This window comes from Triturus cristatus, chromosome 4_2, assembly GCF_964204655.1.
Source record: "Triturus cristatus chromosome 4_2, aTriCri1.1, whole genome shotgun sequence".
NCBI lineage: Eukaryota > Metazoa > Chordata > Amphibia > Caudata > Salamandridae > Triturus > Triturus cristatus.
In genome coordinates, this window is record NC_140586.1 from 626,807,224 (window position 1) to 626,826,676 (window position 19,453).

Below are 19,453 nucleotides of genomic sequence, written 5' to 3' on the forward strand. Positions count from 1 at the left end.
ACATGGAACACATCAAGGGATATACTACCATTCACTCCCCTAGAGGAATATCATTTTTTACAGTCAAACAAGACTCTGAGACCGAAACCACCAGATGCAGGAAGAGGTAGATCAAACAACGCAAGAGGAGGAAAACAAGGAGGGGAGCACGCACATGCCCAAGACACAGTGCTGCATGGGAGAACAACACGGCAAATGAAGAGGAAGTATTGGGTAAGGAAAACCTCACTGTAGTGAACTTATCCTCGCATGAAGTGACGGAAGCAGAACAATCACTTCTTGAACTAGGCTTCAATTTTTGCCCAGCATCTAACTTTGACAATAGTAGGACTAGAATTGATGGGTTTTTTTTTTTGTAAGAAAGCTCAAGCTTTTCAAAATGTTCCTTTTAAAGAAAAAAAAGACTAGGAATCAGTTGAATGTTGCTAGCAATACTGTTGATGTTGAGCATCTATGAGATATTGATCTCCTTAGGTAGTAGAATGGGAGAGGGAAGATGACCTATTAAAACAGCTGGGGTTTGATACAGGAGGGACAGTAACCCCTAATTCGAAGCCGAAATCCCGATTTAACCCGAACATGCCACATGACAATCTAGATACTTACCATGAGATTACTGTATGTGAGCTCATGGGAATCTGGATCAATACAAAGAACAGGCATGCACAGAACCTTACACCAACACAAAGAGAAGCCCTGGGTACCCTCAATAAGGACTTGAGTTCTTTTTATCAAGCCGTCCGACAACGGGGGAAATTTTGTATTATGGGACATCAGTAAGTACAAACATGAGGCCAACAGACAATTGATCTTGTCGGGGAGCTGCATACAATCATACAAGGGTGCATTTGACAGAGAAACGGATAGCTTTTACTCCAAACTATTGGACTGGAGGAGAAGAGATTTGTTAACGGAGGATGAGTTCCGTTTTCTCCAAGGGAAAAAACCAGTGGCACCATGTTTTTACATGTTGCCTAAAATTCACAAGGATAGGCTAGACCCACCTGGCAGGCCTATTGTCTTGGCCAATAGAAGCCGCCTTGAACATGCATCAATATTTTTAGATTCTTTCCTGTTTCCATATATTCATAATCTCCCGTCATACTGCAGAGACAGCACTGATTTTATAAATAAAATTGAGGGAATACATTGGCAGGGTAACTTTGTACTGGTAATCATTGATGTGGTTGCATTATATACATGTATTGAACACGCTAAGGAAATTGCAGCCTGTAGACACTTCTTAAGAGACAAATCAATTCTCTTATATGATCATTCAATGATGTTGTTAGAAATGCTCACATTCTGTTTAGAAAATAATTTATTTCTATTCGAGGACAAATGGTTCAAACAGGAGCTTTTTACTGCGATGGGAAGCTGCATCACACCCAGCTATGCATGTATGTTCATGGGTTGGTGGGAGCAGCAGGTAGTGTGGATTGAGGAAATGATGACCTGACAAAGAATATTATGTTTTGGACCTGCTTTATTGACGATATATTCATGATCTGGAGTGGCACCAGATCAGATCTGGAGAGTTTCTTTAAACATATAGCGGACAATGACGTCAATTTAAAATTCACCCCCAAGTGTGACCAGGTGCGAATAGAATTGTTGTATGTGTGTGTGCAGATTGAGCACAGTGTAATTGTTACTGCCTTGTATAGGAAGGAAACAGCTGGTAACAGCATATTACATGCCTCCAGTTACCACCCACCCAAACTGAAGTGGAGTATTCCCTACGGTGAGCTTATAAGGGCAAAACGTAATGGTAGTACCTCTGAAACCTATGAGAAAGAAAGGAGAGATTGTTTGAAAGGTTCAGGATAAGGGGTTATCCCATGAAAGTTTAAAAAAAAGCTGGGAGGAAGGTGGCAGTCTTGAATAGGGCCAATCTAGTTTTAAAAAGAACCAAAGAAACACAAGAGGTGCATACCTTTAACACTGAGTCAGTTGCCATTAGAAAAACCCTCACCAAACAATGGCACATATTGAAAGGAGATCCAGTAGTGGGATCGTATGTATCACCGCATCCTATGGTGACCTGTAGACGAGCACGATCCTTGAAGGACATGTTTGTACATAGCTATATGGGTAATACAAGAGAGCAATGTTGGATTAAACAATAAAGAGGGTTCTTCAAGTGTGGTCGGTGCAAGGCCTGCGTAGGGAGTAGAAATAGGAAGACATTCCCCCTGCCTACAGGTAAACGAGGGACATCAAGAGATTTATGAATTGTAATTCGGATTTCTGTGTATATGTGGTGGTCTGCCCATGTGAGAAATTGTATGAGCATGCTACCTTTGTACAGAATAGGAGTGCAACCAAACACTGTTTGGTCGCATCCTAATTGGTCAGTCGGGACCACTGACAGGAGGTCGGCGGTCCCACGACCGAGATAATGTCGGGCGGACATTGTAATTAGACTCCAAGTGTTCTTGAAATTATGGACTTCTTCTCTCTTCATTCATGGTACAGGTTTAGAGATGAATGGAAAGCAATTTGGATAAGAGTGGGAGTTTCAGGACCTCATAATTCCTGAAGGTATTTTTAATTTTCATCTATCACTCTTTCCTCGCCTTAAGACAGCATTACTCTTTTTGTGTATATAAATATGTAAGGTGTTGCACTAATGATCCCACAATACCTGGGCATAATACAAGCAAACAAAAAATACGGCTTATTGTTGGAAAAGATCGCATATAAGGGGGTGATTATGATGGCGGGCAGGAATCACTGACACAATATCGAGAGTCAGAATATCAACCTACAGAAATATTGATGCAAAAATATCGTAGTCATGATTATCGACATCCTATCTACATTATGGTAAGTACAAAAATATTGAAAAAATAATATTGATGTAAAAATGTCGTTGTTAACAATATCGGTTTATTTTAAGTTACAAAATAAAGTAAATAATACATATAATAAAAATAAAAAAATATTGTAACATGTTTAAAAATTCTAACTAATATATATAATGTACAAATAAATTAAACATATACATATAGGTGCCGATTCCGATCCTGTAAAACCCGGGTACGAATGGTCGGACGGAGCTTTTTTTTCTGTCCGACTGGTACCCGGGAAAAACACCTTACAAACTCGCAAGTACGATTTGCACAGAAATACCATTACCGCCCGAGTCGGAAAAAACACCGACCGGCAAAAATTTACATACAAATCTCTTTCGGGATGGCGCACATGCGACGTCCGGATGGAGTCAGGCAGCGTTACATGGACCAGCAAGTACGATTTATGCCGACGACACTCCGCACGCAGCAGTTTTTACGGGAGCCAAATACTGCCGGGAAATTGAGGACGACACGAACAAGGAGCCCCGGCACGCCAGGGACAGCGATGGACCCCAACCTACGCGTCATCCCGGCCCTCATAGCCTACCACCTCGTATACAGAAACCGACGCAGATGCCGCAGAAGGTCAGAACAACCCCCAGGGGCAAAGGGGGGGTGTGTGTGTGCAAGGGTCAGGAAGCATAACCCACACCCCACAAATAACTACAACATCATGCACAGTAATTACAACCATGGACTGGTCACTTCGGGGGGCGTGTCCACCAATCCCACGTCCCACCACAACGGAAGTAGACGTGGACGCGTACCCGTCACTACCACAATGGTGGTACGGCACATACCACGCCCCACCCCTACGTCACACCAACAATGGCGGTACGGCCTGTACCCACGTCCCAAAGGCATGGGTACGGGCCGCACACCCAAAGTTGGGGTGCCCTAGGGGTACGGGCCCCACCCAGGCCATCAGCGCGTGTGTACGGCACATACCACGCCCACCCCTACGTCACACCAACTACGTCGGTACGGCCTGTACCCACGTCCCAAAGGCATGGGTACGGGCCGCACCCCCAAAGTTGGGGTGCCCTAGGGGTACGGGCCCCACCCAGGCCATCAGCGCATGGGTACGGCTCGTACCACGACAGTGGACAGATACATAGGGGTGTGTGCCTATCACTCCCAGCAGTGCCCAGACATATGAGGGGTGGGTGCCCATCACTCCCAGCAGTGCCCAGACATATGAGGGGTGGGTGCAGAGGACTCCCAGCAGTGCCCAGACATATGAGGGGTGGGTGCCTATCACTCCCAGCAGTGCCCAGACATATGAGGGGTGGGTGCAGAGGACTCCCAGCAGTGGCCAGACATTTGAGGGGGGGTGCCTATCACTCCCAGCAGTGCCCAGACATATGAGGGGTGGGTGTGCATCACTCCCAGCAGTGCCCAGACATATGAGGGGTGGGTGCAGAGGACCCCCAGCAGTGGACAGAGACATGGGGAGGTGTACATCATTATCAGATGACCACAGCTCCATGGGTGAATGTACGTATCCCTAAATTAGGACAATGATGATAGTGCCATAACAACACATCACTGACAGCAGTGTCCCACTCCCATGAGGATGGACGTCCTTCCCCCACTTCATGACACACCACATGTGGGTGTGAGGACAAATTACACATGCATACCCACCCCTGGCGGAGGCAGCACAATACACACACTGAGATCATGCCACAAGACTGCACCCTCATGTCAAACACCACTAAACAAAGAGCGCCAAAGGGAACACACACTGTCACCCACATTCCAGGAATGATAGGAATGTACAGGTGCCGGGGCAGCCAACAAGTCGTTGCCTCCCATGGAAGTAAAAGGGTGGAGTACACACAGATACAATGCCCACAATTGTCATGCAGGTGCCCAAATACCCTGCAGAACATGTAACACATGTGTGTGAGGCAGGGAGTACACACATGCAAAGTGCGGAAAAGGGAAAATGTCCACATGAAGTCATGTCAATATATTCCATACACAAGTACAGTGTCCACCAAGGATGCCACAAACGATGCAGGTGGAGACATTGCAGAGCATGCATGGCCAAAGTCGAAGGGATGTGTCACACACCGAGGAAATGTTGACACAGCTCAGCACAACAATTGGGAAACACCCTGCAGGGAAGATGACAGGTGCCACAGAGGAAGGAACACACCTTGGGACAATGTCACCATGCAGTAAGAGCTAACATGACCTGCGAATATATGCAGACACCTTGTGACGGCATGCAGATACCAGGGTCCACCCCATGAGCAGGACACAACAACATTTACCAGACACCCAACACATCATCACCACCCCAACTCAGGGAGCAGCAGCACCAGCAGCAATACCAGGATAGAAATAGTGTGCAAGCGATAAAATAACAACCACATTCAGCATCTCGAAGAAAAGTAGCTACAGTACACCATTCAACAAGCTCATAGGCCACGCCAGATGCGAGGTCCTGGGGAGGGACACGTTGGGACGCGTCTCCCCAAGCTCGCCTGCACAGTACACTGTACCATATCATCCACAGATGGGGGGGCATCATGTGGGGGGGAAGAACCAGGCACCGCAGGGACAGGAGGGGCACGGGGAGGTGTCGTGGGTGCAGCGACGGACGACTCCCCCACAGGGGGTGGTGCAGCACCAAAGGAGGAGGGCAGTATGGCGCTGCACACGGCCGCAAGCTCTTCCAGTGTCTCCCCTGCACCCGAAGGCACCACAGGCCCCAAGGAGGGGGGGGGGTCGGAAGGATGGGCCGCAGGGCAACTGGGGGAGGGTGTGGACAGGGGGGGACTCAACTACCCTGCCCGGGGAATCCCTCAAACGCTTGCGGGGTGGTGTCACACTGGGGCTGAGGGACGGACTGGCCATGAAGGAGAGTCTGTCCGACTGTTGGGCAAGAGAGCCAAGGGGAGTGGTATTGGAGGTGGTGGGTCATGAGGAATGCGGACTCCTACTGTGACAGTGTGGCTGCTGTTTGCCCCCCGACCCAGTGCCTGTGCCTTCTCCCCCTGTATGTGCGTGACAGGAGGTGTGCGCTTGGCCTTCCATGGTTGTGTGCTGCCTGTGTCCGGTGGGGTGCGTGCATGGGGACGTCTGGGTGTGCATGGGACAGGCATGGGAGTGGGAAGTGCGGATGGTGCCGGGGTAGGGGGGTGGACGGAGCGCTGCAGGAGACCCACCGCTGCCGTCAGTGACGAGTCCATGGACCTCAGCAACATCCGGTGGTCAGACATTGCTGATGACATGCCCTCCATGTACGACACCATCCGTGTCAGCAGTCTGGTGTGGCCATGGAGGACACGCAGCAGCGATGTCCGAGCACCCTGCAACTGGCGCTGAATGTCCACAGACTCTGCATTGATGGCAGCAGGGGAGACAGGGGCAGGGGGTGCGGTGCCTGGCACGAAGGAGACATGTTTGGTGTACCACAAACTCCCCTCAGAACCCAGAACCCCTCATCCGACTAGCTAAGTGTCCCATTCGTTAGCCGAGGTTGAGCTCGGCGGTCCCAATGTATAGACAACCCAGAACAAGTGACTTACAACATTCTCAGGAATGGTGGGAATCAGACATACCTGTTCGTAATTATTCTCAGATCAGTCCACAACAGAATAGACACAGACAAGGTAAAGTTGAAAGAGTTCATTCAATGAACCTCCCGTCCTTAGATGCAGGACTGTGGCTAACATAGGCAGACAAATGGTTAAGGTCAGAAGCATCAGCATTGTAGCAATATCATAGACAATGAAAGGAGCAATCATAAGAAACTGATAGTGGAAACAGCAACCTTCCTGTCACCAGGAAACTAATAGTAGTATCAGTCGACTAATAGAAGGTCTCTAAGCTTGAACGGGGGACCCCCCACCGTACAGATCAGCTCAGTGGAATCACATCACAGGATCAAGCTTGTCCCATCTCCTGCTAAAGTCCTCCATCACAATGAAACGAAAACGTGCTGCACTGCAATATGGCAAGCACTCGTCCATCAGGTATCTGCAGCTGCGTGCATGTCATTGCTAAATAGTGGGACGATCAACCTGCACACAACAACATGCACCGTCTAGTCACCCAGACTGTGTGTGTACACAATGTACAGTACAAGCTCACTGCTCACTGTGAAGGATGTCAATCAACAGACAGTCCTCATGTGAAGTAAACTCGAGTAGGCATTTCAAAAGTAATAACACGAAACTACAGTGTCGCGTGCAAAAGCAGCAAAATTGGCAAGATGGCGTACTAACAACTAACGCGGTGGTGCCAACTTAGCATTGTACATAGGGAGATAGGAATCGTCACTACACCCCCCCCCTTGTTCGTACCACTAACCACTAGGGGCGCAAATTCGAGAACGCAGAGTTCACGTGTGATAGAACGGAACCAAGGGCATGAACTGGAAGTCCATAGAAGAGAAGCGAAAAAGTCAGGAAAGAAATGTCAATTATGAACGATGTTGAAGGGCAATTACCCATGTAAAAGGGGAAAAATATCACATCGACGGATGCACCATGAAATGAGCAGGGCTTAAGTCAATCCATCAAGGTATAAGCACAATAAGTTGCAACATCTTCCAAGAGGAAATCATCTGAACGTTCAGCAAAATTGTCTGCCATCCAGTTCAGCAGGGGGAAAGAACACACGTGTTCCTCAACAATCGGGGCATCCAGCACAATTTGTGGACAGCAGGTGGGGACATCAAGATAACTTCTGGATGAGAATTCATTTGCAGCCGTTCCGATGTCCCAATTGCCTAGGACTCCATGTGCAGCAGCACAGGCCATGATGCTGACGCCAGAACAGTCCAACTCATGAGCCACTAAGGGGCTCATCAGTCGATCAAAATCCGGGTCAGGAGCCACCGAGTTAGACAGGCACAAATCCAGAGCCCATTCGAATGGACAATCTAGGCAATGAAAGACAGGTTGCACGCAGGTAAAGAACGGAAACCGGAAGGACAATCCATAGGCACTGCTTAAGGTTGCCAGCGGCAAAGTGCCGTAGCATTCAAGCATCTTGTTCCGAAGATGGAGCAGCCAGTGCATGCTGTCTTGTAACGCAAGTTGTGAAGCCACAGCGTAGTACGCAGATCAATTATGGTACCCCAGCTACGAGGGCGAGAAGCAAAGGGACACCTCCGAAGACGCTAGACAAAATCGAATGATGAAATACGGGGATCACACCAAACCGAGTTTGGAAGGAGGTCACGAGGCCGGAGACCACAATGTAGAAAAAAACAGCCAGGCCACCTGTTGACGAGGCATGAAAGATAGTCTGAATCCGAGTCCAAAATATGTAGTGGGAGATCAGTGTTAAAAAGCGCTTGCACCTCTTTGCACGTGTGAGCTACGTGAAGGACAAATGTTTCTCGGGATGAAGTCAACACGACTTGTTTTTGAGACAATGGAGGCCTTATTCTGCTCATCTTTTCGGACTCTGCTTTCAAGGTTGGAATGGAAGGCCAGATGGATACATCCAGCCAGCCATGCGGGGGTGGAAAACGACGGAATGACAGAAAACCGATGTCAGGAATTCCCGGAAGCATCCCACAGCAAGCTTCATCATTGAATAGCACATAATTACCGTTAGCAAGCAGCGTACAAGACGGGGTCATGACTGGCACACGAATCCCTTTCAGAATACAAGCCACATCATGAGCGTGCATGTAACAAGCACCATGCAATTGAATGTGCCTACACACCACAGAATGATCCGGAGTGGAAGTGCACCCTTCACTCTTAAATACACCTCCTTGCCGTCTCTCACGCACCTGTTGTCGCCTAGCACGGACACAAGGGACCCGAGCAACTGGGAGGGCAGTGATGAGAATGGAGGGTGCGGCGACAGATGGAGTGCTGCTTTCAGCTCTGGGAGCAGCCTCCGCCCCCTCTGGGAGCTCAGCCTCGGACCCGTCAGCGTCATAGTCGGTGTTGGGACTGGACAGGTCCTCCGCCTGACTCCCCTCGGCCTCCGTGCCACTTGCTGCGCCACACTCCCCAGCACTGGTGGCCCCGGTGCTGGCTACCTCCCCCACGTCCGTGCCAGTGTCTCTCTCGGTTTCCCCCGACGATGCTGTGGCCAAGGTGAAGAGAGAGGAAATGACCAGACACCTGTATACATATGACACATGAGTCCAAACTACATAGGACACAGCGCATAGCATGACCAGCAACATGAGTGACATCTACAATACTACAAACATATGTAGGCCCTGCACCACACAGTTGGTTTACCCACCATGCCACTGGGAAACAATGGGGAGCATGATACAACAGCAAATTACTTGTTCTAAATCGATACAGAGGAGCTACTCACTGGGGACAGTCGAGCACTGCATCACTGGCATGGCACAGTCACCTACACCCGCAACTGTCCCCCGATGCCAGGGACACGGATAATGACACCTCACATGTAACTACTGGCGTTGCATGTTGTGACTATGTCATGTGAGTGTCATGTGTTCCCATGAGCTAGCTGTATTTGTTCTGTAACATGCATCTGCATTTGCTGCATCCAACATGTGTGTGCGTGTCGATGGGCATGGCACACTATTACGCACACCAGGCCACATGTGGAATTAGACGTAACGGGTGTATGTATGCATTGCACATGGACTTGCGAGACAAGGACATATCTGCGTAGTCTCAATGTATGTGTCATCATTCCTGACATGTACCCCTTCATGGCAAGGTGTGTGGACTGTCCTGTTTCAAGAACATGCGACCTGTGCCTCTAGTGTCCCGCAACCGGTCTGTGTGATAATACACCCTTCTTATGCACATATGTGGATGTCTGTCACTCCTGTAATGCGTCAGCCTCTTCACTTACACTGGCCCACAGCTAGTTCCATGGCATGTCATGTTGACCTTGTGCACCCACGTGTGTAGCTGACTGTTGTTAGGGGTGTTACCTGGCTGGCATACGGTTCCTGGATGCATTGCACAGTACAGACTCTGTATGTAGCATATGTGTAGTAGCTGTTGAACATTTGCTCAGTCCATTGACAGTGGTGTAGTGCTGTACTCAATCTTCGTTATTCCTTCCAAATTTCTGCAGGGCACAGCCTCTCCCCCAACCAATGCCAGACTTGGCTGCCATGAGGGAACGTGACTGTATACGCCGCTACCGCTTCTCCCAACCGTTGATTGACAACTTGACCACTAGGCTTGAGCCACACCTCCAACCGCTACACAGGTATCCTACTGCACTGACCCCCAAGATGAAGGTGATGGCAGCCCTACATTTCTTTGCCAAGGGTACGTTTCAATTGACCATAGCTGATGTAGGTGGCATGTCCCAGACCATGTTCAGCCGTGTCCTGCATGATGTGTTAGAGGCCATGTTGTTACACCTGGATGAATTCATAACTTTTCCAACTCGCGAGCAGTTGACAGGTGTCATGGGTGAGTTCTATGCCCTGGGAGGGATGCCCCATGTCATTGGGGCCATTGATGGGACACATGTGGCTTTGGTGCCACCACACGCACAGGAGGTAGCCTTCCGTAACCGCAAGCATTACCACTCCATCAATGCCCTTGTGGTATGTCTTGCTAACATGATGATATCCCATGTCTGTGACCGTTTTCCAGGATCAGCACACAATGCCTACATCATGAATCGTAGCAGGGTGCCTGAAATGATGCTGCAGCTGCGTAACGAACGTGCATGTCTTGTTGGTGGGTATACTCTGTTAGTCCTGTATTTAGCAGTTTCTTCATATCTTACTGCTTCTCCTGACCCACTTCTGTCCATGATGTTTCCATGTAGGGGACGCTGGCTATCCCAACATGCCATGGCTGATGACGCCTCTCCGCAACCCCAGAACAGCCGCAGAACACCAGTACAACGACACCCATGGGCAGATGAGGCGCATGATTGAGAGGGCGTTTGGACTCCTGAAGAGCAGATTCCGGTGCCTCCACAAGACCGGCGGCGCCTTCCCATATGCCCCGGTGAAGGTCTGCAAAATTTTCCTTGTGTGCTGCATGCTGCACAACATGGCAGTGGAGAAGGCCGTGCCACTCATCCTGGATCCTGATGAGCAAGATCATCCACCCGTGGAGGATGAAGGGCTTGGGCACAGGGCAAGTGAGGATGAGGATGAGGACATCCGGAGTCAGCTGATCCGCAACTTCTTCTCATGATGGTGAGTCCCTGTGTCTGAGTGTGCACGCTTAGTGCCTTGTGTGGCATGTGTTGCAATGTGTGTGTCGAGCTGACTGCGTGCCAAGTGACTTGGAGGTGTGTTCTGATGTGTCATACAAGTGAGAATGTCATTCCCCATATTTGTGCAGGAACACAAAAATCATTATTTCCATGGTGACAACATCAATCCTGTAGAGTGCATGTACATGTCTGCGGATTACTAGCTCCTCGCTTACTTGTTGTGTGTCTGTCCTCCCCAGGTTCCTGCGGCTGTCGTCTGTTCATGTCATCATTGCACTCCTGCTATTCCTCATGAGTATTGCAACGTGTGCTGGATCAGAGTTACATGCACAGAGATGGTGAAAAGTCTTTTTGGGTAAGGAGTGCAGCAAGGCGTTTTGTGGGTGGTACGTGTTTGTGATATGTGGGGACTGCTCCTGTGCATGTTGTGTTACCATGCATACATGTCGACTCACCATGGGCCACGTGACGTGTTGCATGGCTCCCATGAATTGATAGTCACCCTTCCTGACAGTCATCTGTCATGGATTGTGGATTCTGATGAAGGCATCAATGTGTGTATAACGTCCCTCAGGAACATACGGGATGGTCATGGTGGACATGGTGTGGGACATCTCCATATGAGGCTCAATGTGGAATTGTAGACTCGCCGTGTGCAGCAAGGGGTGTGAGGCTCAACCCCTTCACTTGTGTTTCAGCTCAGTAGGATTTACCACATCTGTGTGTTGCAGGGCGTGTCCAGTGTAGGTCACACATGTTCAGCCGAATGACCTGTGATTCTGTTCCAATGGATGCAATTCCATTAGTGTGAGGATGAGTAATAAAGGTGTTCGTCATACTCCAAGGTGCCTCGTCTCTGTCAATGCTGGTCTCTTGCCACTTGGCATGCGGCATCTCTGGCATACTTGCTGTAGATAATGCATAGGAGTCCATGTGTAGTTTAGCGACATGGATGCAGTTGATCATGGATTAGGCTCCCTATTGGGCATGTAGTACATGGTCGTGTATGTTTTTTGGCGAGGTCAACCACACAATGGGCCATCACCAGTTGCTGAGGGTGTGTCTCCAGTGCGCAGGTCGGCCTTCAGTTTCCTGATCCGGTGTAATGGTTCTTTGGTGATTGTGCATGCATTGTCTCTGGGTGTGCCATGTGACACTGGACACTCCTCACTTTACACACGCGCCTGTTGCAGTTGTCCTACTGACATCCTAGTCTTTGTGTGCAAGATGGGCCATTTGGCAGGGAGATGGTGCCTGCTGCTGCAGGCCCTGCACAAGCACCCAGTGGCCACACACACAAGATGTTGTGCATCATGTTTGGCTCGCTCACATATGCCATGCTAGTCCACTGCATCTGTACCTCATGCTGCAACGCCCTCTGCATCATGCACATGATCCACAGATAGATCCACTCCAAGTTACGACAGACCATCCCCCAGGTCCATGACGACATCCATCTCATATATTGCCCTGCCCTCTATGGAGCAAGTACATCCAAACTCCAAGGACACTGGTCCACTTCCAGGGGGCATCTGCACACCTCAGCTACTACACCCTGCGCCCCAGTCACCTCACCGTCCACCATAGATAGCTGCAATGGATCACTGTCTGCTGCAGGATGTCCTCCACACACCCCACCCACACTCAGGAGGCAGTCCACAAACCCAACCCCACACCAACCTTGTACGTCTGTCTTCCTAGATCACGTTGGTCCATCTCCGTGCATCCAACCTTGCCCTGGCCACCGTTCTTCACATCCACCGTACTCCAGCATACAGGACATAGTTCTCCCACCTGGCCAAAAATACCTGGGACTCCCTCCCTGGGTACCTCCACATAGGCCATGGCCTCTACGCCTTGATGATGATCTCCCAAATAGGTCTGTCCGCACAGTTTAGCAAGCACCCCCTCAGCAGCCAGAGGCCATCACAGGTGAGTGTTGTGCTCCATGCCTACATTGAATGATACTTGTGACCCATGTGTGTCCTGTACCAGACTCTGTTCCCAGGGGATGGATGGCTGGAGTTGGTTCAACACTCAGGCATAGTTAGACATTTCCACACACATGTCGTAGAATAATGCAAAATGACAGCAACATCTCCTGTGCAGAACAATGTGAATTTATTTTTGGTGGGGTGAGTCTTTTGGTACATTTGCTAAGGTGCTCAATCGGGGGAATAGAATCCAAAGTTCACTGGGGGAGTTGGCATCCTTGGAATTGGAAGGCATCAGAGTCCAGACCACAGTGTTGGTCATCATTGGTCAGACTGTGACCAGCAAGTCCATGTGGCAGAGAATGTCATTGGGTGAGGTGCTGCTGTTGCGCCAGAGGGCCAGGTGCCAGGCCAGGTGACCTGGGAGATGGGGATGGTCTGCTGACTCTCACGGTCTTTTACGTGGACGACCCACCTTCCTCCGGGGACCCTCAGATGCAGGCCTTGACGATGCTGGGGACGCTCCATCAGATGATTCCTCCTCCTCCTCCCTCCCTGTGTCTGGTGCTGGTCTACGCCTGGTGGCACAGGGAGGGTTTGCCAGACTTTGGGCGATCTGACGGAGTGATTGGCTCACATACCTGTGCACCGCCAGGAGCTCAGCCAGTCTTGCCTCCATCCGTCCTTGGTGTTGTTGGTGACTGGCATGATGCTCGACCTGCAGGTTCTTTATCTCATTGAGGGTCCCCTGCATCCTGGAAAGTCTGGACACGACCTGGTCCATGCCTCTGGTGTCACACTGGTATGAGTCCAGGATGTTGCGTATGTGTGACATACCGGGGTCCTGAGCTGGCTGGTCAGGTTCGCGCCTCCACCTGCCTCCACTCCCACCACCCCTGCCCACACGAGCCTGGCCTGCCGTTGTGGGCACATCGGGTCTACGGGACCCCTGAGGGATGGCATTGGCAGGGTTGTCTGCCTCCTCCTGGGTGCCCGCAGAACCTTGTCCCTCCTGGTCAGACTGGCTGTGTTGTTCAGTGCGATCAGGGATCCTGGGTTTGTCCTGGGATGTGGCGGGAATGGGGGTGGTGGTTGGCACAGATGTACCTGACGCAGGTGCTGCAGGTGCTTTTACACCAGAGGAGCCAGGTTGGTCGGGGTCATCCACGGAGTGGTGAGAGTCGTCGCTGCTGGTGGGATCTTCTACACGCGGTGCCTGGGACTGTGATTCTTCCCCCCCAGTGTTGGGGGAGATCGTCGACGTTGCCCTGTGTGTGAGAGAGAGACAATGTTAATGCTGTTTCATGCCACATCCATGTTTCATACATATTCAAGTTGACACAGTTCCCCCAGGTAGTTGGATGTCCCTGGCATTCCTCTCAGTGTCCACTTGGGGATGGGTATGTTGCGGGGGACAGATTGGGATGTTCTCCTGAGTGTGTGACCTGTAGATAGTTGGCTCTGATCAGGCGCGCAACACCCATTGGGCTCACCGGGCTTCTGCCCCCCCGTCATGTGTGTCAGCCCGGCTAAGACAGCCTCGCGGGCTGGCGTCCGTCTAATTGCAGCCAGACCCGAGTACTTCACAGGTGTATGGTAGACCATTTACTCGTTAATGAGGCTTTTGTTGTGTTTTCACCCCTTCTTACAGCCACTCTGCCTGTGGCTGGAAGATTTAGCCCCCCCAAAATCTTTTTCTGCCCCCCCGGAAATTGGCTCTAGTTGCCCGCCTGGCTCTGATGCTTACTTGGCTCCGGATTGGTCTTGTTGTGTCACATGTCCATTGTGGGAGTGGGTGTATCCGCTGCCTGCCCCGGGGGTGTGTGCTTGTGTTGGTGGGGGTGTGACCGGGCGTGCTGCTGTGTGTTGTGTGAGTTGTAATTGGGTCTCCCAGGTGATGTGTGTGTCCCCTCATGGTGTATGCTGGCATGACAGTGTGCGTGAGTTCCTGTGCTAGATGCCTGTGCTTGTGGAGTTGGTGTTTGAGTGTACAGTGGTCCCAGGAGGGCCTTGTGCTGCATACAGCAGGGCCCAGTGTCAGCGACCTTGTTAGTAGTTTGCCAGTCCCTGTGCATTGTGCATGGGTATGTCCCTATGCCATATGGGCTGAGGACATTGGTGTCTGCGTCTCATTTTCACGATGTGTTGTGTGGGGCCCACCCTCCCGGACATCCAGTCTTGTGTTTGTGGTTGTTGTAGCCTTGGACATGGCCTTGCCTTGATTTGTGAAGGGTGAATGGTGACGTTCGTGGCATGGGCGTAGTTATTGAGTGTGGTTGTGTGCGGTGAGTGCTTGGGGGTAGGTGCGTGCATTTGTTGTTGTTGGGGTGTGGATGCCATTCCCCCCATGTTACGTGAGTTGTTTGTGTACTCACCAGGCTCTGCGACTCCTTCCACTCCGTGTAGTCCCACCGGCGGTAGCATGGCCATCACCTTCTCCTCCCAGGGATGGTAGTGTACGGGTCTGCGGGCGGCCCACCTCCAGTGATGTTGGTCTGGGCATGTTCTTCATTCATCTTCCTCTTGACCGCCCTGCGTAGATCGTACCACCTGGCTTGGCATTCATGCCTGGTCCTTCGAACGGGCGCAACAGCATTCACCTTGTCGACGATCCTCTGCCACATGGCAGATTTTTCAGATATGCTGGTCTGTCTGACCATTGTTCCAAACAGCTGTGGCTCAACTCTGATGACTTCGTTGACGAGGAGCTCCAGCTCCACCGTAGTGAACTTTGGATTCTTGTCTGTGGGCATGGTGTGGGGTGTGGGCGGTTGTGGGTGTGTGGGTGTGAATGTGTGTGTGTGAATGTGAAGAGGTGGATGTTTGTGGGGGAGGTTGTGTGAAGGTGTGTGAGTGGAGGTGTAGCTAAGGTATGAGTTATGTGGGGTGGTTTGTGTGTGAGCTCTGTCCGCAGTAGGTATGTTGCAAAGGCTCATGGTTTGTGTGTGTGGGCCCTTTTTATTGGTCAATTTGTGGGTGTGGCTGTGTTTGAATTTTGGTGGGTGTGTTATAAGAGGTGGTTGTGTTTGGGGCATCTGTTGGCCAGTTTGGATGTGGCAGGTCAGTCATTGAGTTGTATTTTGTCGTGTAGACGTGTTTTGTGTTTTTGTGCGAGTCGCTTTGGCCCTCCTTGTGCTGTTTTACACTGTCCTGGTTCTGTATGTGTCTTTTTCGCGTAGGTACGATCCGTACATTCGCGATGCTGTGTGAGGGTGCTGGGGTACGGTGTTGGTGTGCGGCAAGTAAATGCGGTGGGGGGCTGGGGGTACAGTGCGAACAGGGTGGTGTACGGTGCAGACATATTTGGGGGTGGGGGGGCTGTACGGCTCGTACACGGGCATGAGTTTACCCGTGTACATGTCTGCTCCAGCGTTGGCTCCGTACGGGCCTTTTTACGTGCGATTGTGTATTCGGACGGATGGTCGGGATCGTACTTGCGCGCTCGGACTTGTGTTTTACGATTTGCACGTAAAAATGTCCGGATCACTTCCGTACACTTTTCCCGACGATATTCGGACGTGAAAACTTTCCGATGCACTCTCGTAGACTTTTCCCGACGCTATTCGTAGATATTTTTCACAAACGAATCGTACTTGGCTGTTTGTACGGTGCTTCTACGACTCGTACGTAAAAAAATACGGATACGAGTTGTACGCAAATTATTTTTAACGGATCGGAATCGGCACCATAATGTATAATATATATACTTACTTAATATGTTTTAATAATTATTTTAATAACTTATAAATTGTTTAAAAATATCTTATAAATTACAAATACATCTCTATACATAAAACAATAGTATGAATAAAATTAAATAAATATATATAACAAATTAAAAAAATGACAATTATTTTTAATATTTTTAAAATTAATTATATATAGGCTTTCCTGTTTTCAGTTTCTATTTTTGGTAAATTCTGGTGGTGTTTTTTCAGTGTTTTCCAGTGATTTCCATACCTGAAAAAAACAGTGCTTTTCAGTGTTTACTCATTTTCGCGCCATAGGAAACAAATGAAACAGTGTTTTGCCGGTGTTTATGGAATGCTTTGCTTTTATGATTGATTTTTCCATTTTTCTTCAGAAATTGTATATTGCTCTACATTTCAGAAGCTTAATACAGTCATTAAAAAATTTCCATTGTCCTTTGATTCTGTAGCTCAGATTTAACAAGCATTTGCAATGCAATAGGTCTCACATTTATGCGAGTTTAAGCTATTGGCATTGTAAATGACAAAGCCTTTTATTTATGTTTTAAAAACAAAAACAAAAATAAAAGGCATTGTTATTTGCAATGTCAATAGCGTAAATGCAAGACCTATTGCAGATGCTTGTTTAAAATGAAAGCGTGAATTGGTCACTCAGCAAGTGTTTGTCAATAAATATACGTAGAGAACTTTTTTTTAATGCTATTATGAAATTGCAGTCTCCCTGCTGAATCCGCTGCCAGGAACGCAGCTCACAAGACACTAGTGTGGGCTCTGCATACATACCTCTGCTGCTTCATGGGTGTAAGGATGCAGCCTATGTGGTCACTGGGATACTCTTCGCTGGACACTTTGTCACACAACTTGTCGCCATCACGGTGGACCCCGCAGACCCCAATGTCCTGGCCAAGAAAAGTTACAGCCGCCCCATGCCGGTGAAGAACCAGAACCAATTGGGCCTGGCGGCGCAGGGTACGCCTTAATCTCCTGGGTTTTCCTGCTTAGCTACACAGAGACACGGGGACACTCTGTCGGCGTAAAAGATCGGATTTATTAGCTGCAGCTAGTACAGTTGTCCTAGAAGTACACACGGTATGTTCTCAGGAGACTGCCACTTCACTCCGTGGCGCACAATCTTATATAATACATAGGTGACATATACATTAACCAAAAACACACCTAAAACATATAAAAAGAGCCAATAAGAAAGGTTGGAAAACAGAACAGAACCAATAGGAAAGGTTTGAATATAAAGTATCGAGTAACTCGAAGAAGCCTCTCCTCCAACTGTGTTTGTCACCCCTCCCCACGAACTAATTCATTAACAGGTTTGTAACCGACTCGCAGGTGGCGAGATATGTTAGTGTGTTTTGGAGGACAGTTGTGAAACGAGAGAATACGAGCAGAGGACAGCGAAGGCCAGACGATAAGATTAAGTCAGAAGAGAATAGTGTGAACCAACAGATAGTAAAGACAGGGATTAGAAAAACCAGACAGGGATTAGTGTATTCGGCCAGCTTTGTAAACAGAGGCACAAGGCTATTTCGACACAATATTGCAGGAAAAGCAGAAAAGACTTCGATCGTCGTGCTGCCTGAGTGAGGGCAACACAAAATGGCGGCGGAGCACAAAATGGCGGGTCGATTCGATCACGATCGAAAATCGAAGTTCCTCACCGGTTCTGGACCGCTCCAAGCACAAGCACGTCATTCAAAACCTTCACTGCTACCTGTGCCAAGTCGACGTGGCGCTGTAGCGCCTGCAACAAGTGCATCTCCGACTTCGACCACCACTGCTGAATAATTGTGTGGGAGGAAAGAACTACTGTTTTTTCTTCGGCGCGGTGGGGTCTGCCGTCCTAGGAGTCTTTCTCTTGACGATGGTTGTGAACCCGGCGGACCTCCGCACAGCGCCGCAGTTTGAGGGAGTGACCTCAAACACTACTTGGTTAGTCTTTCTTCCGGCTGCTCCAGTTGAGACGACTGCAGCAGGAATTCTGGCCATAGCAGTTATCACTGTGATATTGGGCATCATACCTATTTTGCTGCTTGGACACTTGCTGGTATTCCATCCAGAGGCGCAAACTAGAGGCAAATTTCGGGGGGGCTAGGAAAAAAATTCGGGGGGGGTTGATTATTCAAGCAAAAGGCAGAGTGGAGCTGCAGGGGCTCTAAGCAGGGGTGAAAACCATAAAAGCCTCATTAACAAGCCAAAGGTCTTTTAAAGACCTGAGAAGTACTCGGGTGCGGCTGTGTGTGCGCCGGGAAGCTGTCTCATCCCGGGCTGCCAAACACGACGGGGGGGCTGAAGCACCTACGACTATATGGTGCACCAGCGAAACAACCAGAGCATCAGAGACAGGAAGAACATCGAGGAGGCGCAAGTGACGTCAGATGGAACATTGGCTGATACAGTAGGCACCCCCAAAGAAACAGACCTCCCTCTGTTCGCTAGATCAAGAGGCCTTCTGTATCATGATAGCGGACTTATTTCTCTTGGGCAACCGGATGGAATATGTACAGATGTCGTTGATGCCACGTCTCTCGCCTGAACCTAGACCTGCAGATGCTGCAAACCAGGAGTGAACCCAGCAAATGTGAAAGTTCAGGAACAAAGCAGTACAATAACGACATTTGTTTGATTATGGCTTAATCCCACATTTGAATTTTATAGAGGAATTCCCTTTATGTTTAATCTAACCGCCTAGAGATTTTATTTGGATGTGTCCGGCATGTACAGAAGTTGTTGTATCCTGCCCGAAAGCCATTAGGTGCCTCCGTAGAAGATAGTAGTT

General features: G+C 49.5%; 1 pseudogene; it reads left to right on the top strand.

The window, feature by feature from the left end:
- Positions 1–195: 195 nt before the first annotated feature.
- LOC146834768 (palmitoyltransferase ZDHHC11-like) lies at positions 196–19,210 on the top strand (annotated as a pseudogene).
- Positions 19,211–19,453: the final 243 nt, after the last annotated feature.